This window comes from Pseudophryne corroboree, chromosome 12 (genome assembly GCF_028390025.1).
Source record: "Pseudophryne corroboree isolate aPseCor3 chromosome 12, aPseCor3.hap2, whole genome shotgun sequence".
Taxonomy (NCBI): domain Eukaryota; kingdom Metazoa; phylum Chordata; class Amphibia; order Anura; family Myobatrachidae; genus Pseudophryne; species Pseudophryne corroboree.
This window is the reverse complement of record NC_086455.1, coordinates 48,454,939-48,480,495: the sequence shown is the minus strand read 5'-3', so window position 1 is coordinate 48,480,495 and position 25,557 is coordinate 48,454,939. Positions and strand designations below refer to the sequence as shown.

The 25,557-nt window shown below is 46.4% G+C and overlaps 1 protein-coding gene across 1 annotated transcript in view; it reads right to left on the bottom strand.

Moving 5' to 3' along the window:
* ARHGAP5 (Rho GTPase activating protein 5) overlaps window positions 1–17,737 on the bottom strand; it is a 157,079-nt gene extending 139,342 nt beyond the window's left edge. Inside the window, exon 1 of the mRNA XM_063947472.1 lies at window positions 17,647–17,737. The gene's annotated coding sequence lies outside the window, so the exon portion shown is untranslated. The remainder of the gene's footprint in view (window positions 1–17,646) is intronic.
* Between the last annotated feature and the right edge of the window lie 7,820 nt (window positions 17,738–25,557).

Below are 25,557 nucleotides of genomic sequence, written 5' to 3'. Positions count from 1 at the left end.
CTGCCAGCCAATCAGCTCCTAACTACCATGTCACTGGCTGTGTTTGAAAAATGATAGTTAGGAGCCGATTGGCTGGTACTTTATCACCGTGATATTTATCACTTTTCAAGGCTTAGTACATCTGGCCCTTCAGCTGCAACATAATTGAAGCACATATCCTTCTGGCATGTTTGTTGTAAGTTCTCCTGGTATCTGCCAGACTGTGAGGTGTGATCAGTCACTCCATAGAACATGGTGGTTTGTATACCACTCCTGACAATGTTTGGCATTATGCATGGTGGGCTGAGACTTGTGTAGGGCTGCTAATCAATGGAAAACCAATCCATGAAGTTTTGCAGCATAGCCGTTTCTCTTAGATGCTTCACAATACATTAACTGCAGTTAACTTGAGCAGCACTAGCAGGCCAGAGATTTAGTGAACAAACTAGTTATAAGGTTGGCATCCTATGTTAGTGCCCTTTGAAAGTGAATGAGCTCTCCTGTACCACCAATTATACTGCCAATGTTTGACAATGGAGATCTGTTTTCAAATAGGGGGGAGTTGGTGTAGGATGAGGTGAGTGCAAGTCAGAGCAGGGGGAGGTTGTTCCCTCTAGTTACTCATTTTAATAGCTATATAATGCTAGCGGATATATCAGCAAGCATGGGCACATCCCTGGAAGGTATATTAGTATTACTGCTCCTTCCATTTGGGCCCATTTACATGTTACAACTGAGTGAAGCGTTCTTTGTGCAGGCTATGCTAACCAGTTCCTGATGCTAAATGGCTCATGCAACGAACCCCAAGAATGCAAGTAAAGCATAAGACAGTCGCTCCCTGGGGAAGCGCTATTGCTGCTGTTCATAAAGCAAAGAGCTGGCTTCAGCAGATTCCTCCCTCTTCTGGCTGGGAAAAGCATGTTAGGAGATCACCAACATATAAAGAGGGCATGCCAAGAAGAGTATACGTAACTGCGTGTGCAAGGAAAATTTGGCTGTAAAGAAACCCTGAAACTGTGGAAAGTGGCCCTTCTAAAATAATTCTCCAAACACTGGCACTAGGGGGCTAATTCAGACCTGATTGCTGCTGTGCGTTTTCGCATAGCAGCGATCAGGTCTAAACTGCGCATGCGCCGGCGCCTGATTGGACCGTTGGGAGAGGGGGGGGGGGGCTGCAGCAGCTGCGTGACATCACACACAGCCATTGCAACCCTCACAGCGACGGGTAGCTCCCTGCCAGCGCACAGGAGTTGCGCTGGTGGGGAGCTACTCTTAAAGTACAAAAGCGCAGTGCTTTTGTACTTGTGCGGCGGGACAGAGCCAGACATGCGGGGCGGACTAGCTTTGTGCTGTGCGTGCCCACCCCACCCCACCCCACCCCCCCTAATTCTTTTCACTGCTCGAAAGAACTGCAAAACAAATTCATCTGATGTCAATCCAGTGTGCAGAAAAACACTTCAGGAGTGCAAAACAACTGAATTCCCCCCTATCTCCCGTCTAAAGTGACGGGAGATCACAGTCACAATTCTATTTTTTTTTTTTTGCACTGATCATGCCCGGAGAGGTCGGGTTTAGTCGCATAAAGTGGCTAAACCCAGCCAAACTAATGGACGCGACGATAAAAGTACCGTTTAAGTGCTCCAATTGGTCACATTTATGCGCATTTCAGCGCACCATCCTGGGGAAGGGGTGCATGCTGAAATGCCGATGCCAGCAGCCGATCACTCCTTAGCGGAGCTACAATTGAGTAGCTCCGTTATGCTCCATCTGCTGGCTGCCGGCACTAACAACAATTGAATTCCCTCCTTAGCACTGACACTTGAATTTTCAGGCCAGTATGAGTAAGAACTTTGTCCAACACATCTTGTAGAAAATCTAGGATATATGGAACGTTATCCATATTATCTTGATTTCTTCACCTAAACTAATGTCTAGTTTTCATCTCAATCAGGAAAATACACACTTTATAGTGTACATACACCAACCAATAATACAAACATTACTGCATCGCCAGGAATGGTTAGGGTAACACTTGTGCTGTACCTTTCCAAAACAAAGGGTTCAATTCAATTGTTTCAATTGTCTAAAAAAGTCCAGTCTAAACAATGGTCACTATTCATTTGTTGTTGGGGCGCCCATGCACATCGCGCATGTCCTGACCAAACAGAGTTTAGCAGCGTAAAACACTAAGCCCTTCTAAACTCCTGCTTTGGAGGCGCTTCATAATAAGATACTCTGGGGCAGATGTATTAAGCCTGAAGAAAAGATAAAGAAGTGATAATGCAGTGTAAGTCGAAGGTGATAACGCACCAGCCTATCAGCTCCTGTTAATTTACATATTGGAGCTGATTGGCTGGTGCGTTATCATCACTTTGCACTTATCACTGCTTTATCACTTCTCCAGGCTTAACACATCTGCCCCTCAGAGAGATGTTTCAAACCGTGGAGAGAGCGATAAGGAACCTACCATTCAGCTTCCATGTTACAGGCTGTGTCTGAATATTAGTTAGGGGCTGATTGGTTGGCACTTTCTCTCTGTCCAAGGTATGATGCATCTCCTACACAGTCAAGAACAAGTTCCACCCAAGCAGACAAATAAGTATTTGTGCTGGCCTACAAGGGAAATGGATGTATGGTGTCTGAATACTCATTCAACAATAGTGGTGGCACAGCCATCGGCAGATAATTAATGCAAAGTGGCAAGGTTGTCAGCTCTAGATACTTTTCCCAACTATCTTCTGGATGTGAGATTTTTTTGCAGATGCTCATTTTGGAAAGAATATCTATAAAAAAAGTTGTTCAATAGTCTTCTCTTTTACGGTTAATATTTAACTACTTATACATTACTTGTGTACATCCCATTTGTACCATGTAAAGAAATGAGCTAATTAGTACTTGATAATCTTCTTTTACCAGACGCTAAATGGCAGCCATATAAAAGCCACCCGTGTTTTCGGTTCCTGGTTTGTAGGACAGCTTAGAAAGTTTCTCTAGGACTCTGAAGGGAAGGAGAGGTCACAGTGTATACCATTCCGGAGTATTTATTTTTTCCTGTCTCTACTCAGCTGACAAAGGATTTAACCCACTAGTTACTAGTTCATGGGTGCCATGGAGTATTTTAGGAAAGGAAATGATCAGGTAATTTTCTTATTTCCACACAGGGCTATTTATAGTGTGTACGAACAACCTGGCGCCAGCGCCAAATGAAGTGTGGCACCCAGTCCAGTAGTTTATGCAGAGTTTTAAAAAACAGTCTGATAGTAATTACAGTTGGTACAGAAGAATGAGACAACCCTTCAAATATATCAATGCTTTAGAATATATCCATGTATCTATAATCAATATAATCAGTGCAAAGTTAAAACATTTCAAATCTGCTCGAGCAAAAATCAAAGTTTTCTAGGAGATGGTGTCTACAGCGCAATGGCAAGAGGCATGCGGACAGAATCACTTTGTGTCAAACGCTACAACAATATAATGAACGCTTATAAACATACCACTATGACTCATGAGACTAGCAATGTGAGGGTATTATTTTGATGGACATTATAATTCTCTGTTCCATGAAATTATTATAGAAGTGTGAAGTTTCTTAGCAGTCAACGTGACTTTTTTGTGAACAGAGCAACTCTGAAAAACAGTAACAGGAAAAGGCTAACATTGGGGTAAGCATTCCTGTGAAGAATGCTGTCAACAAATTAAGTGGTTAATTAAATTGGGGGTTTAATAACCTATTCTTTAAGGCGTTAAGAAACTCAAGTGTGAAATTAGCCCTTCAAAACACGGTCTAGAAGGTTAACGTGTCCACATTTCTAGATGACACTATGTAAAATAGTTATCAAACCAAACTGGGGCGAGAAAACAGCATGAGGTGCAATGCAGATACGGTGTTACACATAGGCAGATTATAAAGCTGCACTATCATCTAGAAAAGAATTAACTTTGTGCAGGCATCTGCTGCAAAAGCAAACAGAGTTGGACAGAAAACAAGAAGATCATAGGTCTGCAAACTCGGTCCTCAGGACCCCACACAAGGAATGTTTTACAGGTCTCCTCACAGAATCACAAGTGAAATAATTAATTCCACCTGCGGACCTTTTAAAATGTGTCTGCGAGTAATTAATACACCTGTGCACCTGCAAAACATGCACTGTGTGGGGTCCTGAGGACCGAGTTTGCAGACCTATGAAGTAGATGCTCATGATGCAAACACTGCACTGCCACAGTATACTTCAACAGTAAGACTAAAAGGGCCCTACACACTGGGCGATTTTATCGACCAACAATATTATCGAAGGGTGATTTTTCTGCCAATGATTTTTTGCCTACACACTGGACGATACTGATGACCAATATGACAGTACATACATCTATATCGTCCAAATTGACTTGCATGTATAAACTAGGATAGATAAATGATGAACGATCGCAGGACCGCACATTGGTCATCGTTGATGCATACACACAGACCGATATGAACGGTTTATCATTCATATCGATCGTTATTGGCAAGTGTGTAGGGCCCTTTAAAAAGGTAAATTTACTAAAGCTTCTAAAACAGAGAATAGGCAATGTTACCCATAGCAACCAATCAGATGCTGTCATTTTCTAAAAGACAATAGAGAAATGATACAGCGCATCTGATTGGTCGCTATAGGCAACATCACCAATTCTCTGTTTTAGAAGCTTTAGTAAATTTACTCCTAAGTCTTTAATATTGGGTATTGTTTTAGGCACATGTCTACAAGAAGTACATACGTGAATGTGCAGTTACATAGGAAGAATTACTGGGGACTATAAGTAGTTGCTGGGCAGTTTAGGTGCATACAAATCTAATGTGCATATATCTGTGAACACTTGTGTACGTCACCAGCTGCCTTCTGCATTGCATGAGTTTTTTCTAGTATCAGAGTAACTCCTTTATATATGGGATTACTATTGTAAATGTGACGGTGATCCACTACAAGACTATATAGGTACTAGCTCTGGGGCATTAGAACCCTTGCTTAGGAAACAAGACACATGAGGGGGTGAATTGCACTGCCCATGACAACGTCAAATAAACAAGCGTTACAAATCGGACACAAAGAAAATGTAAACTAGAAATTAGGTAAATTTGGTGAAAATCAAATTATATTCATGATGGTTAAGGAAATATTAGAAGGGGATGGGAGTGGGGCAGATGTGATATGAGAATTACAAGTTCAGGTACCTCAGTAAAACCTACCATTATAAATGTTCTTTTAAAAACTAACCGAGCTAATTAAGACCAGCACCTATTCAACTTGCTGGAATTATTTGGAAACCTAGAAACAAAAGTGAGGCTTTGTATACAAGGCATACAAAACACTTGAATGTTAGCGAGAGGATCGGGGGGGGGGGTTGCATAAATATTATCCTATGGACATAAAACAAAGACCTACAGAGGATAAATGATTAATGGCGGTATCCTATTAGCAGCGGTACTTTCCTGCTGTAATAGGATCACGGCTATCCTATTAAACCCGATGCCAGCACTTATCAGGGATTATGCATCAAGTGCCTCAAGCACCCAAAGCATTATCAGCAATAACGGGCTACCGGAGCCACAAAAACACATGGAATCGGGGATCCCCTGTGTTGCACGATTGTGAAAGTGCTTCAGGGATTATAGGATACCACACTAATTGACAAAATTATGAATAACCAGGGACAGATACTAAGTGGTTAGCAAACATTGGGGGGAATTCAATCAGCCGCTGCCCTTACCATGCGGCTTCAGCTTTTGGGTAAATTGCTCGGAGCTATTCAATTATCGGCACATGGTAAAGTCCATGACTGAACCTTAGGACCCACTAGACGCAGATTTCTGCTCATACCCTCTGAAGAAAATCCGGGTGTGGTTTGCTTTATCGACAGTATCTAGGTCGACAATGTTTAGGTCGACAGTCACTAAGTCGACATGGATGGAAGGTCGACAGGGTTTCTAGGTCTACATGTGCTAGGTCGACAGGTCTAAAGGTCGACATGAGGTGTTTTTTTGTGTCGTTTTCTTCGTAAAGTGACCGGGATCCCAAATTAGTGCACCGCTTCGCTCGCCATGCTTCGGGCATGGTGCCTTTGCTCCGCTACCGCTTCGCTCGGCACACTTTACCGTTCCAATCGTAGTCCACATGGATCGTTAAGTATGAAAAAAACCCCCCCCAAAAAAATGTGAAAAACTCATGTCGACCTTTAGACCTGTCGACCTAGAAACCCTGTCAACCTTCCATCCATGTCGACCTACCATCCATGTCGACCTAGTGACTGTCGACCTAAACATTGTCGACCTAGACACTGTCGATCTTCAGACCGGATCCCAGAAAATCCATGTTACCTGCTGGTTCGGCACATGGAAATTAAGACAACAGGCAATGACAGCATGCACAACATTGTAAAAGAGATTTCTATGAAATAAAGTGTATGGTCCCCATTGATACAATTTATTTTTCAACATTTATTTTGGGTTTATAGAAGTTGTTTGGTTATTGTGAATACAAATAAACAGTAAAAACCACAGAGCTTGTCCACATTAATCTTCTCTAGTTACAAAACAAACACGAAGATGGACAGCTCGGGAGAACTCTTCATGAAGATCTGTTGATCTATGTGGCATGCCAATCACGCACGGATCCACAAGGGCAAAAATGATTGAGGTGGCACAGATACCACAAGAACATACTAATCAGGGAATATCAATAGTTAATGACTCTGCAGTCCGCTGCAAACACAGCTACAAAATAAGCAGCATGCGCTATTGTAAGGAACAGGGAAGTGAGAAGAGCGGGAGAAATCGGCTGTTCAATCTAAATCCAGACATACAAGACACAAGTTAAAAAGTAGAAAGCATGTTGAAAAGTTGGCTTTACCTAACTTTCCCACCAGAAGATACAATAAAAATGGGTTTTGTCATTATTTCTTCCTAAATATGTCTGACGTTAATTATAAGCAGCAGAGAGCTCAAAAAAGTATCAGCCCACAAAGTATCTACTGAAACTAAAATTTAAAATAGAATTTACTGTTAAATCTCCTAACAATATGTATTTAGTGTTATATGGCAGTGTGCAATCAGCACACACACACACATACTCAAATAATAGATTTTAAAAAAAAAGTTATTTCTCCTTCCCTATACCTTTAACACAAGGGTTGGGCCACATTGTTTTATCATTATAAGGGTAATGTGTCACCAGAATTTAGGTGTTGTAGGACAAGTCTTCGAATAAATGAAAATATTACTCATATTATTTCAAACTTTCTTTATTACAATAATTTGGTACAGGTTGAGTATCCCATATCCAAATATTCCGATATACGGAATATTCCGAAATACGGACTTTTTTGAGTGAGAGTGAGATAGTGAAACTTTTGTTTTTTGATGGCTCAATGTGCACAAACTTTGTTTAATACACAAAGTTATTAAAATACTGTATTAAATGACCTTCAGGCTGTGTATATAAGGTGTATATGAAACATAAATGAATTGTGTGAATGTAGACACACTTTGTTTAATGCACAAAGTTATAAAAAATATTGGCTAAAATTACCTTCAGGCTGTGTGTATAAGGTGTATATGAAACATAAATGCATTCTGTGCTTAGATTTAGGTCCCATCACCATGATATCTCATTATGGTATGCAGTTATTCCAAAATACGGAAAAATCCGATATCCAAAATACCTCTGGTCCCAAGCATTTTGGATAAGGGATACTCAACCTGTATATGAATTATTGCAATGAAGATTGATCATAACCAAAAAGGTTATCTGTCACTGCTCTGACACACCATGGGGCATATTTACTAAAATGCGGGTGGGGGGGGGGGGGGGGGTTTAGAAGTGGAGATGTTTCTACTTATTTATTTAGCGCATTCTGATTGGTTGCTATGGGCAACATCTCAATTACTAAAAACTTGCCCTTCCCAAGCGTCTACAGATCTAGTCACACAAACTCTTGTATTACATCTACCATAACTTCCCAGCTACAATGAAGTTAGCCGACCACATCTCTTCCTGTGGTCTTAAGGCCCATACACGCTGGGCGATGTTGAGATGAAAGCAGGTCACTTTTGGTGTGTTGAGCTGCTTTCAGCTCAAAGCCGCCCAGTGTGTATGGCCAAACGATGAGCGGTGAGCGCTGATGCGCGCTCCCACTTCATCGCTGGTAGCCGCCGTTCATCTACTGGTATTACCAGTAGATGAACAGCGGGGTGAGCGGCTTTCCATAGCGTCCTGCTATGGAAAGCCGATCACCCCCGCTGACATCGCTGGGCAGCGGGGAAAAGCGCTCAGTGTGTATGCACTGAGCGCTTTTCAGCCCAGCGATGTTAGCGATCATCGCTGTTCATACACGCTGGGCAAAAGCGCCGCCCAGTGTGCATGGACCTTAAGTTCTACTTTTGTTATGCAGCTGTAGATCATTGCTTGATCCTAAGGGGAAAACGTCAAAACGCCCACACAGGTCAGTAAAAAGGAGAGTAGTGTAAACTGGGCTCTAACAAAAGAACTATTGTGTAAGTCATACACCTAATATTTGCAGTATTAATAATAGATGCATAACAAACTAGTGGTAGATTTATCCAGGCAGATATTGTTTGGAACATGTCTAGCATATTGAGGTTTTTCATTCTGGTAACTTGGCAATTCCCATGTCTAACAAGCAACCGGAAAAAAGAACTTGTTCAACTCATATTTCATGCATGGTATATAATGTAAAAAAACAAAACAACTTTAATAAATACTGCATGGAGGGAGGTCTAATCTTTACTGTGGAAATCCTGCATTAGATAGCGCAGTAAGGGAACAGGCTTTCCTTTGCATTAAATATTTACCACTTTCTAAATCAGGCTTTCATGAGTGAAAACTTCTATATAGATAAAATACCTAAGTATGAACTGTCACCTACACCAACTTGTTAAGGCTCAAGGGTTAAGTGTCTATACTTTTGTCTCATTCCTGCTGCTTTCCTTGCTATGCATGTACACTTCTTCTAGGTCCTCCTGCTATAGAGGAAACACAAGCGGTATAGCAATTCCAGAGGGCTGAACAGTTTTCCACAACAGTCTAAAGGGTGTGTGTGTGGGGGGGGGGGGGGGGGTGTACTAAGCTTTAGAGCAGCCGTGGCCAACCTGTGGCTCTTGAGCCGCATGCGGCTCTTTCTTTATTCAAATGTGGCTCCCGACACTCAGTCACCTGACCACAACAGATCCTGGAAACCGGTGCACTCCAACCAAACACACAGCAGCACTAGGACAACTGAAAACTGAGGGAGCCAGATACTGGGCTGTAGTGACATATGAGGGTGGGCTGGAGTGACATAAGGGGGAGCTGGCTGGAGTGACACAGAAGGATCCTGGCAGGAGAGACACAATGGGGGAGCTAACTGGAGTGATACAGGAGGGGGCTGGCTGGAGTGACACAGGAGGGTGCTGGCTGGAGTGACACAGGAGGGTGCTGGCTGGAGTGACACAGGAGGGTGCTGGCTGGAGTGGCACAAGAGGGTGCAGGCGGAAGTGACACAATGGGGAGCTGGCTGGAGTGACAAAGGAGAATCCTGGCAGGAGAGACACAATGGGGAGCTGACTGGAGTGACACAGGAGGGAGCTGGCTGGAGTGACACATGGGGGAGCTGGCTGGAGTGATAGAGGAGGGTGCTGGCTTGAGTGACACAGGAGGGTGCTGGCAGGAGTGACACAATGGGGAGCTGGCTGGAGTGATAGAGGAGGGTGCTGGCTGGAGTGACACAGGAGGGTGCTGGCAGGAGTGACACAATGGGGAGCTGGCTGGAGTGACAAAGGAGAATCCTGGCAGGAGAGACACAATGGGGAGCTGGCTGGAGTGACACAGGAGGGTGCTGGCTGGAGTGACACAATGGGGAGCTGGCTGGAGTGACACAGGAGGGTGCTGGCTGGAGTGACAAAGGAGAATCCTGGCAGGAGAGACACAATGGGGAGCTGGCTGGAGTGACACAGGAGGGTGCTGGCTGGAGTGACACAATGGGGAGCTGGCTGGAGTGACACATGAGGGAGCTGGCTGGATTGACACATGAGGGAGCTGGCTGGATTGACACATGGGGGAGCTGGCTGGAGTGACACATGGAGGAGCTGAAGTGTATTATGTGAATATGGCTTTTTCAATATATTTTATGTGGATCTGGATTTTTACATTATTTTATGTGGAAGTGTCTTTTTCAATGTATTTTATGTTGATTCTAGCTATAAAATTTATTTTATGTGGATCTGGCATTTTCATTGTATTTTATACCAGGGGTTTAGCCTAGCAGGCAGAAGGTCACACCCCATTTTTGCACACGCTCCTTCGGCTTGATGTCGACTCTTTGACGTACCTAACAAGATTTGTTGGCTCTTTGTCTCTGATTGGTTGGCCGCCCCTGCTTTAGAGTGATAGGGTACCAACCAGCTCCTGTCACATTTAAACACAGACAGAAATTTGGCAATTAAGAGCTGATTGGCTGATACTTTATCTCTCCCCATGGCTTGTGACGGGGAGAGATGTGTGCTGAGCGATCTGTCACAGCGCGATGTGTGCTGAGCGAGGGGGGCGCTCATTTCACCCAGCGGTGACGCGAGCGACCTGCGAGATTGTGCCTGCATGCAGGCCTATCTAGTACCAGCGCTAGTGACGTGCGGGGCTGCGCATCGCTATCGCTGTGGGGCATATACACGGAGAGATTGCTTAGAATTTTAGTACATCTCCCCCTAAATTACATAGATAACTACAATGTATTTGCTCTATTGCAGCGGTCATCAACCGTAGCTCGCTGCTGGAATCAGAGTAGCTTGCGGGCGGAATCCAGCTGCCCATCTCACCTGGCATACTGACAGTGCACACATGGGGACTTTATTGATATGCTAAAGTACATAACTGTGAGCTGTTCATTAATAAATCTGATATGTATGTTGATTAATTTTATTAAATTATACTTTTCTATAAAATATATTTGTATTGATTTATTATTTGATATCTTACTATAAAAAGGATTATTTTTTTAAAAATGTTTTAAATCAATAATAACCAAAACTTTTTAAAAATTTGAAGAAAAAAAAAAAGATGCGACTATTCACTTGAATTTCATGGTAACATCCAAACTCTTCCTGAAAAAGACTATACTCATCGACAAACTGCTAAAAAATAAAAAGTTCCACGGTTTAGTATAACATAATACTTTAGCTTGATACAAAGAAACAGGAACAAATGTGACTAAAAAACGTTCTGGCCGAACCAAGTGTACATCAAAAAGGACAGATAAATACATTATTGTAATGAATAAGCATAACCGAAGACTCCCAGCAACCGCAATCAAAGAAGAACTAAATAAAATTAGACAAACTCCAGTATCAGTTGATACAGTTAAAAGACATCTGTGTAATTTAGGTCTAAATGGTGGCATAGCTTGCAGAAAACCATTGCTGAGGTCTGTAAATTGAGTAAAATGACTTTGACGGGCCAAAGAACACTGGTATTGGACACTGGATCAGTGGAAAGAGTTTTTTGGAATGATAAGTCCAAATTTGATCTTTTTGGAAACAAAAACAGTCAGTGGGGTATATTCAATTAAAGTCGGATCCATTCACACATGAATTTGTCGGAATGGATCAGACAGGACCTATTCAATGAACACCCAAATCCGACAGGATTTGGACGTTCCTGACCATCTCAATCTGACTTTAAAAAAACTTGGATTGAGATGAGGGAGCTGAGAGGAGGAGACGGGGGGAGAGCAACAGCTACAGCACAGCGTACCAGGAGGATGGGGCACCGCCGCCAGACCTCACGGCAGCATCAACCCGGCTCCAGCAAGCGGGACCTCGCTTGCTGGAGCCAAGTGGATGCTGCCGTGAGTGGCGGCAGTGCCCCATCCTCCTGGTATGCTGTGCTGTAGCCGCTTGGTTCCTACTCTCCCCCATCTCCTCCTCGCAGCTCCCTCATCTCAATCCGACTTTTTTTAAAGTTTGATTGAGATGGTCGGAAACGGGGCCAAAACCTGTTGGATTTGGAAATGTTTCCGACAGAAGCACATGGATCGGCGGAATAGCATGCTTTCCGACAAGTCAGAAAAAATTAGGTCGGACTGAATAGGTCAGAAGGGGTTCCCCCTTCCGACCTATTCTAGTCGGAAACTGCCATCTTTCCGACAAGACGGCAGTTTCCGACTCTAATTGAATACGGCGCAGTATGTTCGAAGAATGGTCAGAGAACGTATGTTAGATAACTATTAAGTCAAACAGTTAAACATGGTTGTGGTCATGTCATGATTTGGGGTAGTTTTGGTGGAGGAAAGGTTGGCGATATGGTTCATGATACTACCTAGCTATAGGTACAACTTGTTTCCAAAACCATTCAAGACTACAAGCTTTTATTAAAAGGGTCCTCTCAAGAATTGGTTACTTAACCAACTGCAGAAATTACAATGTCCAATATCCTGAATTCGGAAAAAGAACATACTGGATACCTAAGTGAATGTCACAAAAAACTTCAATTTCACTTCTATTTTAGTGTTCACTCTAGAATCCGGGCAGGGCGCCGGTTCTAGAGGGGCACTAGTGCCGAAAAGGGGGCGCGGCCATGCAAAATAGGGGGTGGGGTCATTGTGGGTAATAAAAGGGGCGTGGGCGGCGTCACTGTTGGGGGCGTGCCCAGCACCTACGGAGGTGCTGGGCTTCCCCCAAGCGCTCTCTTAGCGTGAATGGATGCCGCACGCATGCGCGCGGCATCTTTACACGCTGTGAGGGCAGGAAGCGGGCGGCAGTTTTAGCAGGGCGCCGCAGAAAGGGCAGGGCGGGTTTTGCCCTTGAAAAAAAAATCGTCCAGGGCGCGGCGCCCTACTAAAACTGCCTAGCGTGAACGCTATATTTAATTTGCTTTTTAAATGGTGCTTTAGCATTTATATACTATATCAGTGGTTTCCAAACTTTTCGTGTTCAGGGCAGCCTTTAGGGTCTTTTTCGTGGCACCCCTAGGTGAGGACGGGGCCAAACTCCGAGAAGGGCCAAAGACATGACGACGCACGTATTGCGTCCCGGAGGTGGGAACAGTGAGACACATTGTGTCTTGGGAATGGATGGACATGGTGACCCACATACACACACTAGGGCCTGTGGGGGACGACGACATGGTGACACACACACTGAGCCCGGGGGGAGATCATGATGACATACATACATACATACTTTAGCTAGGGAGAAGGTAGGGACCTGTGCAAATATTTAACATAGGAAGACTGTGCAGAGCAGGACTGCAGAGATTGTGACACCACAGGAGAAGGACCACATCACAGGGAGTGCAGCATGCACTCCTATGGAAACAGAGACTAAAGTGAATATAGTGCAGAATGCTGCTGGTTGTGGAACCTGAGTGGCAGCGCTTCCAATTGCTCCCCCTGCCATGTTTTCATTGCTCTGCAGCTGCATTGGTGAGAAAGAGGAGGTGTGGAAGGGCAATACGTAGTCACTGAGTACTGCCAGAGCCCATCCTCAATCTCCACTGGGTATTTGGACCTTCACCTCCGCCCACACCATGCCTCCACAGACAGGCACTGATCACCAATGCAGTTGGTGGGTGATCAGCACATCTCCCCCTTCCTCTTCACATGGACCGCACTGACTTCCCAGACGCAAGTATGTGTGCCGAGGCACCCCAGGGTGCCTCGGTGCACAGTTTGAGAATTGTTGTCCTATATAATCACCTCTAAGGGGGAAATTTAACTGCTTTGGCATCTGGCAGAGCAATTCAAGTGTTGCTCCATTCGGGAGAACACAGACGCCAGCGCTGACATTACTGTTATGGTGTTCAATCATTTTGACAGGCTGGTAACTAGTATATCTATATTAGTGCTTAACAAAATTGACTAAAAACTAGGATCAAGACCAGCATCCCAAAAGTAGAATAAAGAAAAGAACTGCTCCCCCCCACCCCCATGGCCACCCCCCCATGGCCCCATTATTGAGCAGCTACATCCCCCAAGCAAACACACCCCACAGCCACACAACTAAGGGGGTTCCCCCAGGTAAACCACCCCTTGGCAGCCACCTCCCAGGCAACCAATCCCCCACCCCCAATGGCCACATTATGACCCCCCCCCCCCCCCCTAAAGAAGAACTGTAGCAGGGTATGCTGGGATGTGTAGTTCAACAACAGCTGGGGTGCCAAGGTTCCCCATCACTGCTCTAGTGCATTAAAAGAATTTGCCTGCTATTCATTTTTACATTACTACAATAACAAGGGAGAACGGGTAAGTAACACCCTCCCTCCCCCTGTGTATACCTATATGAGATGGACTACAAATATACCACATATTTATAACAATTGTGTATTCTTTGAGGTCGTGCCCTTCTGGCAGCACAAATCCCTGATTAAGTCTTAGGATGAAATACACCCTGTGAACTCGACTGATGATTCTAAGTAATCAGAGGATGCCTCATTTCCTATATTACTAAGATCTTTTATCTTTATAGCAACAGTTCTTGTTGGACGGCTGGCACAAATATCTATGGGGTGATATACATAGACTCCTTCCCTGACTAATGTTTGTTTATTTTTATTTAAATGTTGCAAAATGGTAGCATTTCAGCCAGGTACACACTGGAGTGACGGGCAATTGGGCCGATTTAAGGGATGATTTTCCTTGGGCCTGTACACAACAAAACAATGTAATTAAGGATGGAACGATCACTGTTTCGTCCTTCATTAGAATACACCAGGTCACAGGCATTATCGTCCGGTTGGCCGCGCAGCAGGGACAATGTCACATACGACTGCAGGAGTGCGCAAATCAGCAGTACACACTAAGCTATGTAGATAATTTCTCGTTAGGAAATAGTAAATCGTCCCAACATTGCTCCAGGGTGTACTCAGTTTTAGTGCTGATTTTATAACACATACAACCTTAAACCTGCTGCTCCTATAACTGTTTTCCATCTGATTAGATCAGGCCTGGCCAACCTGTGGCTCTCCAGCTGTTGTAAAACTACAAGTCCCATCATGCTTTGCCACAGTTTTGCTATTAGGGAATGCTAAAACTGTGGCAAGGCATGCTGTGATGTGTAGTTTCACAACATCTGGAGAGCCACTGGTTGGCCAGGCCTGGATTAGATTATTTATATTTTAGAACTTCGCAGGGGTAATATATATATTTATATACACAATTCTGAAACAGGCAAATTTATGTTCAGATAAACCCATAAGTACACACACAAATTCAAGAATACACAGTCAACAGCATATTCATCAAAGCGATAGTTTGTTAAGACCACGTAAATCAATGACAGCTTGTTTTGTACAGTTACATTAGTTACAAAGTATATTAACTCTAGAGCAAGCAATTAAGTTTTTTCAAACTGACCCCCAAACCTTGGGCCCCACAAAATATTTGTATTTATTTGATTACTTATTACCAATTATTTATATAGCAAACACACATATTCTGCAGCTCTTTACAGAGAATTATTAAAAGCATTCATTTATTTTAATTACTTTACTAATGAAAAGTAACTTTTTTTTTTTCCAGTATACTGTTAAGGTCCGTACACATTAGACGATGTCGCTCTGTGAGCGACGTCGTCTAATGTTTCCCCTCCCGGGCCAGCCGGTGGGCGGCCGACTGTACACACTGAGCGATATGACCGCTCATATCGCTCAGTGACCTCACGCCTCCGCCAGCCCTGCATGCAGGTCGTGGACAACAGTCCAGATCCTGCATGCATGCACTGGCGACAGCGACGATCGTTGCCAACTCGCGGGGCCCCACATCAGTCGTCACTGGCGGCATACACACTTGCCGATAAAATGAGTGACATCGCTCAGGGAGTGGGAAAATGAGCGACGTCGCTCATTTTATCAGCAAGTGTGTATGGGCCTTTAGGTACTTTTACAAAAGACAAAATCAATAAGCTTATTAATAGTGAGTACACTTTGGTGCCACAAAATCATAAGTTCATCGTTCACTGAACTGTTTCCTTGGATGTGCTGCACGTCCAATGGGACGATTCACGGCGGGAAGGGGTGTAGTTAAATGCAGCATGTAACGGTACACTGAGCCGTAGTACAGCAAACGCAATGCATCATTACATTACTGCGTCACACGGTGTGTACATATCTTAAAAGTTCCACAAGGACAATTCTGAACAACCCACAAGCTGTGCGTTTCAAAATTTAAAATAGGAACATTACAACTACACTCTAATCCTAATACACTTGACACATACTGGCAATTAGTCAATTTTGTATTGTACAATACAACGATACAGATATATACGAAAATAATCACGGCTGCAATGTAACTATATTATAAAGAAGATTTACTAAATCAGCCTGACTGACTACTGTTAGCAATGCTGAAGTGAAAAAACAATGGCATCAAAATGCAAATAAGCTCACTAGCCCTAGAAACCAACAATAAACTGTAATAGTTAGGTCTAAAAATACTTAACTATATTTCTATACACAAAATTTCTCATTTTTTATTTTATGCCGAGCAGGCAACTTATCACATCAGTGACCAAAGCACACAGCTGAAAAATGAAAGGAAGGGCCGAACATTTTTAATTGGTTCCTACTGTATGTGTCATTTACATAATAAACAAAAAAGCTAACCAGTGTATAATTAAGTCATGACAGAGTCCCAACAGACACAAGTTACAGATGATGGGTAAAGGGACCATGTGGTACTTCTAACCACTTATGCACTGTTTGACTACAGTTTATGAACACACGATGCCAGTGAAGAGAGTGATCATGGACCAAAGCAACACATACAACCAATAGCATCCTGTGTAGCAATAACAGAATTCAGAGCAGTTTTCAATCAAACAAGACACATTTCAACTTGAAAAACTATGCGCCATACATGAACTCAAGGCCAGCAGTGAAATGGTTACTGGCTCACAAAGGGTAAATTCTGCTTTAATTCCTTTACCATCAGAAATCCTCACAATGAGCTGCAGTACAATGAGTTGCAGAGCCATCTGGTAGCAGAGGGGATTAGCCAGTCTTTCCTCATCCCTAAAACGGATGCCCTCCAAGGTGCATGTGATCCCTGTCCTCCCTGCAGCTATCTGACAGGGGAAGGAGGTACCTGCAACGAGGTCAGGGTGGCAGAGGGTCCCTCAGTGTAGCAATTACCCTGAGGGTGCAATCACTTCCTCCTGATAGAAGATGCATGGAGCAGGCGTACTCACAGACTGTACCGCCACCGTGCACACCTTTCCCTGCTGCTATTAGGAGAGGGTGCTCGGTCACTACAAGCTTGTACTTTCTGCATTCAGCAGACTGACACCCTCACTGCTCCCATCCAGATGTAGCCAGAGCCACACTGCAGCAGCTACAGAGGGTCCCCGGGTACAGGCACCGGGGCAGGATCGGGGATCACACACCGGCCACACTGGTGACCAGGGGGCACCAGATCCCCGGCATGTAGGGAGAGCTCTCCGCACATCTCCCGCCGGCGAGCCGATTCCAATAACTTTACTGGGTGCATGATAGAATGGAGAAGGCTTCGCTCCCGGTCACCGGCAATGCTGCTTCCGTGCCCCTGATGTCCGCCGCCCCCAGGCAGGGTCCTGACAGCCTCGGCCTGCCTCCTCCTGTACTCCCCCCCCCCACCTCCTCCCTCGGGGCCCCGCTTTATCCTCACCTGTCTACCGGCCACATCTCCTCCCGGAGCTCTACGCGTACATCCAAGCCTATAGCTCACTGTCAGTTCGCTGTCTAGGGCCAGTCGGTGACCTCCCTCCTCCTCCGCTCTCCGCCGCCGCTCTCCACTCACACAGCTTCTCGTCAGCTTCAGTAATGGCGGCGGCTCGGGGCACGCGCACACAGGCGCGCGACACCCCCCCTCCAGCGCAGACCTAGGACCGGGCCGCGCGCGCGCCATCTCCGCCAGCCCGCTGACGTCATCACCATCCCATTCCTCACCGTCACCGCCCAAACCACACCCCCTCCATCCCAGTGTCTGCCCCGGATCGTGACCTATCCCTGTGTCACCAGCAGCAGCGATTCCTCCGTCGCCCGGCACTCCCGCTCCCGTCTCCGCCGGCATATACAGCTCTGGATGTGTGTTCCCGTTGCTATTCGCGCAGTACAGAAGCTGTTCTGCTCTCCATCCCATAGACTTGTGCTGTACCGCGGGGTCACACTCCTCATAGGTGGCACATGTCTCTGAGGTTCCCTTACAGCCGCAGACGGTGAGACCGCTGGCCAGACGCATGTGCGGCGCTCAAGACAGTCGTATCTGCTGTATTACACGTGTAGAAGCCAAGAAAGAAGCGCATACAGGCAGATGTCATTAATGGCCTCAAAGGGACTGATTCTGAGTGGCACAGACTGGCCATGCCGATGTTCACAAGGTCGAGCGATGTGTTTGCTAGTATGCATACATCTAATGGGCCCTACACACTATGCGATCCGCCGCCAAGGTGCCCGACGGCAGATACGGCCGACCCAGCAGCGGAGGGGAGGGGCAGTGACGGGGGGAGTGAAGTTTCTTCACCCCCCCAGGGCCGTCTTTTCGTATGGGCTCAATGGGCTCTTGCCTAATGGCCCCAGGAGTATAAGGGCCCTAGGCTGATAGCTGAGGGTCCTCTCTTTCCAGGGGTACCAGATTTTTGAAATTCGGCCATGGGGAACCGGAGATATCAGACTTGAAAGCAGTGATCCCTATCCAAGCCTGTTAATTGCTCTTTCCAGCCAGATATCTCTGGTTCTGTCTGACTTTGAGTTTTTCTGAGGGTATAATCCTAAAGCTGGGACTCTCCCCTTTTGGTGGACCCTGGCAGCTTGTCTCTACTATGCCCAGAACCAGAGATATCAGCCTTCAAGCAAATGGTCCCTGCTCCAGCTCCGCACGCCTAATATGCAGTTTTAGATTTTCATTGGTGAATTGCTCTGGCTCCTGAACTCTGATCCCCAAGTCCCCAGTCCCTCCTGAAAGGTGGAAATCTCTGTTTTCTCTATCGTCCTAGTGGATGCTGGGGTTCCTGAAAGGACCATGGGGAATAGCGGCTCCGCAGGAGACAGGGCACAAAAAGTAAAGCTTTAGGATCAGGTGGTGTGCACTGGCTCCTCCCCCTATGACCCTCCTCCAAGCCAGTTAGATTTTGTGCCCGGCCGAGAAGGGTGCAATCTAGGTGGCTCTCCTAAAGAGCTGCTTAGGAAAGTTTAGCTTAGGTTTTTTATTTTACAGTGAGTCCTGCTGGCAACAGGATCACTGCAACGAGGGACTTAGGGGAGAAGAAGTGAACTCACCTGCGTGCAGGATGGATTGGCTTCTTGGCTACTGGACATCAGCTCCAGAGGGACGATCACAGGTACAGCCTGGATGGTCACCGGAGCCTTGCCGCCGGCCCCCTTGCAGATGCTGAAGTAAGAAGAGGTCCAGAATCGGCGGCAGAAGACTCCTCAGTCTTCTAAAGGTAGCGCACAGCACTGCAGCTGTGCGCCATTTTCCTCTCAGCACACTTCACACGGCAGTCACTGAGGGTGCAGGGCGCTGGGAGGGGGGCGCCCTGGGAGGCAAATGAATACCTATTTTGGCTAAAAATACCTCACATATAGCCTCCGGAGGCTATATGGAGATATTTAACCCCTGCCAGAATCCGTTAAGAGCGGGAGACGAGGCCGCCGAAAAAGGGGCGGGGCCTATCTCCTCAGCACACAGCGCCATTTTCCCTCACAGAAAGGCTGGAGGGAAGGCTCCCAGGCTCTCCCCTGCACTGCACTACAGAAACAGGGTTAAAACAGAGAGGGGGGGCACTAATTTGGCGATATGCTTATATATATATTAAGATGCTATAAGGGAAAACACTTATATAAGGTTGTCCCTATATAATTATAGCGTTTTTTGGTGTGTGCTGGCAAACTCTCCCTCTGTCTCTCCAAAGGGCTAGTGGGTCCTGTCCTCTATCAGAGCATTCCCTGTGTGTGTGCTGTGTGTCGGTACGTGTGTGTCGACAGGTAGGAGGACGATGTTGGTGAGGAGGCGGAGCAATTGCCTGTAATGGTGATGTCACTCTCTAGGGAGTCGACACCGGAATGGATGGCTTATTTAGGACATTACGTGATAATGTCAACACGCTGCAAGGTCGGTTGACGACATGAGACGGCCGACAAACAATTAGTACGGTCCAGACGTCTCAAAAACACCGTCAAGGGTTTTAAAACGCCCGTTTACTTTAGTCGGTCGACACAGACACAGACAGGGACACTGAATCCAGTGTCGACGGTGAATAAACAAACGTATTCCTTATTAGGGCCACACGTTAAAGGCAATGAAGGAGGTGTTACGTATTTCTGATACTACAAGTACCACAAAAGAGGGTATTATGTGGGATGTGAAAAAACTACCATAGTTTTTCCTGAATCAGATAAATTAAATAAAGTGTGTGATGATGCGTGGGTTCCCCCCGATAGAAAATTATGGGCGGTATACCCTTTCCCGCCAGAAGTTAGGGCGCGTTGGGAAACACCCCTTAAGGTGGATAAGGCGCTCACACGCTTATCAAAACAAGTGGCGGTACCGTCTATAGATAGGGCCGTCCTCAAGGACCAGCTGACAAGGCTGGAAAATATAATAAAAAGTATATACACACATACTGGTGTTATACTGCGGCCAGCGATCGCCTCAGCCTGGATGTGCAGAGCTAGGGTGGCTTGGTCGGATTCCCTGACTAAAAATATTGATACCCTTGACAGGGACAGTATTTTATTGACTATAGAGCATTTCTATATATGCGAGATGCACAGAGGGATATTTGCACTCTGGCATCATGAATAAACGCGATGTCCATAACTGCCAGAAGATCTTATGGACACGACAGTGGTCAGGTGATGCAGATTCCAAACGGCACAGTATGGCCGTATAAAGGAAGAGGACTTGTTTGGGGTCGGTCCATCGGACCTGGTGGTCACGGCAACTGCTGGAAAATCCACCGTTTTTTACCCTAAGTCACATCTCTGCAGAAAAAGACACCGTCTTTTCAGCCTCAGTCCTCTCGTCCCTATAAGATCATATCTGCCCAGGGATAGAGGAAAGGGAAGAAGACTGCAACAGGCAGCCTATTCCAGGAACAGAAGCGTTCCACCGCGTCTGACAAGTTCTCAGCATGGCGCTGAGACCGTACAGGACCCCTGGATCCTACAAGTAGTATCCCGGGGGTACAGATGGGAATGTCGAGACGTTTCCCCTTCGCAGGCTCCTGAAGTCTGCTTTACCAAGTCTCCCTCCGACAAGGAGGTAGTATGGGAAAAAAATTCACAAGCTGTGTTCCCAGCAGGTGACAATTAAATTACCCCTCCTACTACAGAAAAGGGGTATTATTCCACACTATATTGTGGTACTGAAGCCAGAAGGCTAGGTGAGACTTATTCTAAAAAAAAAAATTTTTTTTGAACACTTACAAAGGTTCAAATTAAGATGAAGTCACTCAGAGCAGTGATAACGAACCAGGAAGAAGGGGACTATATAGTGTCCCGGGACATCAGGGATGCTTACCTCTATGTCCCAAATTTGCCCTTCGCACTAAGGGTACCTCAGGTTCGTGGTGCAGAACTGTCACTATCAGTTTCAGACGCTGCCGTTTGGATTGTCCACGGCACCCCGGGGTCTTTACCAAGGTAATGGCCGAATTGATGATTCTTCTTCGAAGAAAAGGCGTCTTAATTATCCCTTACTTGGACGATCTCCTGATAGGGGCATAGTCCAGGGAACAGTTGGAGGTCGGAGTAGCACTATCTCGGATACTGCTACAATCAGCACGGGTGGATTCTAAATATTCCAAAATCGCAGCTGATCCCGACGACACGTCTGCTGTGCCTAGGGATGATTCTGGACACAGTCCAGAAAAAGGTGTTTCTCCCGGAAGAGAAAGCCAGGGAGTTATCCGAGCAAGTCAGGAACCTCCTAAAAACAGTGCATCATTGCACAAGGGTCCTGGTAAAAATGGTGGCTTCCTACGAAGCAATTCCATTCGGCAGATTTCACGTAAGAACTTTTCAGTGGGATCTGCTGGACAAATGGTCCGGATCGCATCTTCAGATGCATCAGCGGATAACCCAATATCCAAGGACAAGGGTGTCTCTCCTGTGGTGGTTATAGAGTGCTCATCTTCTAGAGGGCCGCAGATTCGGCATTCAGGATTGGATGCTGGTAACCACGGAGCCCAGCCTGAGAGGCTGGGGAGCAGTCACACAAGGGAAAAATTTCCAGGGAGTGTGATCAAGTATGGAGACTTTTCTCCACATAAATATACTGGAGCTAAGGGTAAATTTATAATGCTCTAAGCTTAGCAAGACCTCTGCTTCAAGGTCAGCCGGTATTGATCCAGTGGGAAAAACATCACGGCAGTCGCCCACGTAAACAGACAGGGCGACACAAGAAGCAGGAGGGCAATGGCAGAAACTGCAAGGACTTTTCGCTGGGCGGAAAATCATGTGATAACACTGTCAGCAGTTTTTCATCCCGGGAATGGAAACTGGGAAGCAGACTTCCTCAGCACGACCTCCACCCGGGAGAGTGGAAACTTCATTGAGAAGTTTTTTCCACATGATTGTAAACCGTTGGGAAATACCAAAGGTGGACATGATGGCGTCCCGTCTGAACAAAAAACGGGACAGGTATTGCGCCAGGTCAAGGGACCCTCAGGCAATAGATGTGGACGTTCTGGTAACACCGTGGGTGTACCAGTCGGTGTATGTGTTCCCTCCTCTGCTTCTCATACCTAAGGTGCTGAGAATTATAAGACGTAGAGGAGTAAGAACTATACTCATGGCTCCGGATTGGCCAAGAAGGACTTGGTACCCGGAACTTCAAGAGATGCTTACAGAGGTCTTATGGCCTCTGCCGCTAAGAAGGGACTTGCTTCAGCAAGTACCATGTCTGTTCCAAGACTTACCGCAGCTGCGTTTGTCGGCATGGCGATGGAAAGCCGGATCCTAAGGGAAAAAAGGCATTCCGGAAGAGGTCATTCCTACCCTGGTCAAAGCCAGAAAGGAGGTGACCGCACAACACGAAAATTTGTTGCGTGGTGTGAGGCCAGGAAGGCCCCACAAAGAAATTTCAACTCGGTCGTTTCCTGCATTTCCTGCAAACAGGAGTGTCTATGGGCCTCAAATTGGGGTCCATTAAGGTTCAAATTCGGCCCTGTAAATTTTCTTCCAGAAAGAATTTGCTTCAGTTCCTGAAGTCCAGAAGTTTGTCAAGGGAGTATTGCATATACAAACCCCTTTTTTTGTGCCTCCAGTGGCACTGTGGGATCTCAACGTAGTTCTGGGATTTCTCAAATCACATTGGTTTAAAACCAGTCAAATATGTGGATTTGCAGCATCTCACATAAAAAGTGACCATGCTCTTGGCCCTGGCCTGGACCAGGCGAGTGTCAAATTGGTGGTTTTTTCTCAAAAAAGCCCATATCTATTTGTCCATTCGGACAGGGCAGAGCTGCGGACTCGTCTCCAGTTCTCTCCCTAAGGTGGTGTCAGTGTTTCACCTGAACCAGCTTATTGTGGTGCCTTGCACCTACTAGGGATTTGGAGGACTCCAAGTTGCTAGAAGTTGTCAGGGCCCTGAAAATATATTCCAGGACAGCTGGAGTCAGAAAATCTGTCTCGCTGTTTATACTGTATGCACCCAACAAGTTGGGTGCGCCTGCTTCTAAGCAGTCGATTGCTCGTTGGATTTGTAACACAATTCAACTTGCACATTCTGAGGCAGGCCTGCCACAGTCTAAATCGGTTAAGGCCCATTCCACAAGGAAGGTGGGCTCATCTTGGGCGGCTGCCCGAGAGGTCTCGGCATTACAACTCTGCCGAGCAGCTACGTGGTCAGGGGAGAACACGTTTGTAAAATTCTACAAATTTGATATCCTGGCAAAAGAGGACCTGGAGTTCTCTCATTCGGTGCTGCAGAGTCATCCGCACTCTCCCGCCCGTTTGGGAGCTTTGGTATAATCCCCATGGTCCTTTCAGGAACCCCAGCATCCACTAGGACGATAGAGAAAATAAGAATTTACTTACCGATAATTCTATTTCTCGGAGTCCGTAGTGGATGCTGGGCGCCCATCCCAAGTGCGGATTATCTGCAATACTTGTACATAGTTACAAAAATCGGGTTATTATTGTTGTGAGCCATCTTTTCAGAGGCTCCGCTGTTATCATACTGTTAACTGGGTTTAGATCACAAGTTGTACGGTGTGATTGGTGTGGCTGGTATGAGTCTTACCCGGGATTCAAAATTCCTCCCTTATTGTGTACGCTCGTCCGGGCACAGTACCTAACTGGCTTGGAGGAGGGTCATAGGGGGAGGAGCCAGTGCACACCACCTGATCCTAAAGCTTTACTTTTTGTGCCCTGTCTCCTGCGGAGCCGCTATTCCCCATGGTCCTTTCAGGAACCCCAGCATCCACTACGGACTCCGAGAAATAGAATTATCGGTAAGTAAATTCTTATTTTTTTTTATCCAATTCAAAGCTAAGAAATAAATTTTCAGGAAGTTGAGATATCTGCAGTCAAGCAAGCTGCCCTCCCACCGGAAATTGATAAATATTAAGCCCACTCCACTATCCCCCCCTCCCCTACATATTAAACACCCCCTACCACCCTGGAAGCAGTGGCGTAACTACTGCCCCCGCAGCCCTCGCGGTGGCTTGGGGGCGAGGGGCTGCGGGAGCGCCACTGATTTAGAGCAGATTGACATGCGGACGAGCGTCCGCATGTCAATCTGTTGTCACTAAACCTCCCTGCTGTAAGGAGGGACACGGAGGGCACAGCGCGCGCCTCTCCCGTGTCCCTCCTGCATCTCCGTCGAGTCTAATAAAGGAAGTGCCGTTCGTGAGCTCTGATTGGCTCACGAACCGGCACTTCCTTTATTAGACCCGACAGAGATGCAGGAGGGACACGGGAGAGGTGCGCGCTGTGCCCTCCTTGTCCCTCCAACACAGCAGCGGGGGGCACTGAGGGGACATATATGGCACTGGGGGGGCACTGAGGGCATATATGGCACTTGGGGGGCACTGAGGGAGCATATATGGCACTGGGGAGGGGCACTGAGGGGGCATATATGGCACTGTATGTGTACCTGACACATGGGGGGGGGGGGGGGCTATATTTGGCACTGGGGGCATGTGAGCACCTGGCACTGTGGGGGAATATCTGGCACTGGGGGCATATGTGGCACTGGGGGGGGGCACTGAGGGGGTATATATGGCACTGGGGGGGCACTGAGGGGCATATAATGCACTGTATGTGTACCTGGCACATGGGGGGGGCTATATTTGGCACTGCTGGGGGCACGTGAGCACCTGGCACTGTGGGGGAATATCTGGCACTGGGGGCATATGTGGCACTGGGGGGGGGGGCTATATTTGGCACTGGGGGCATGTGAGTACCTGGCACCGTGGGAGAATATCTGGCACTGGGAGCACAGCCCTAGCAACAAGCACTACCCCCTAGCAACGAGCATGACACCCAGTGCATGAAACACCTGGCAACGAGCATGACACCCTGAGCATGAAAACCCCTGGCACCATGCATGGAACCAAGAGCATGAAACCCC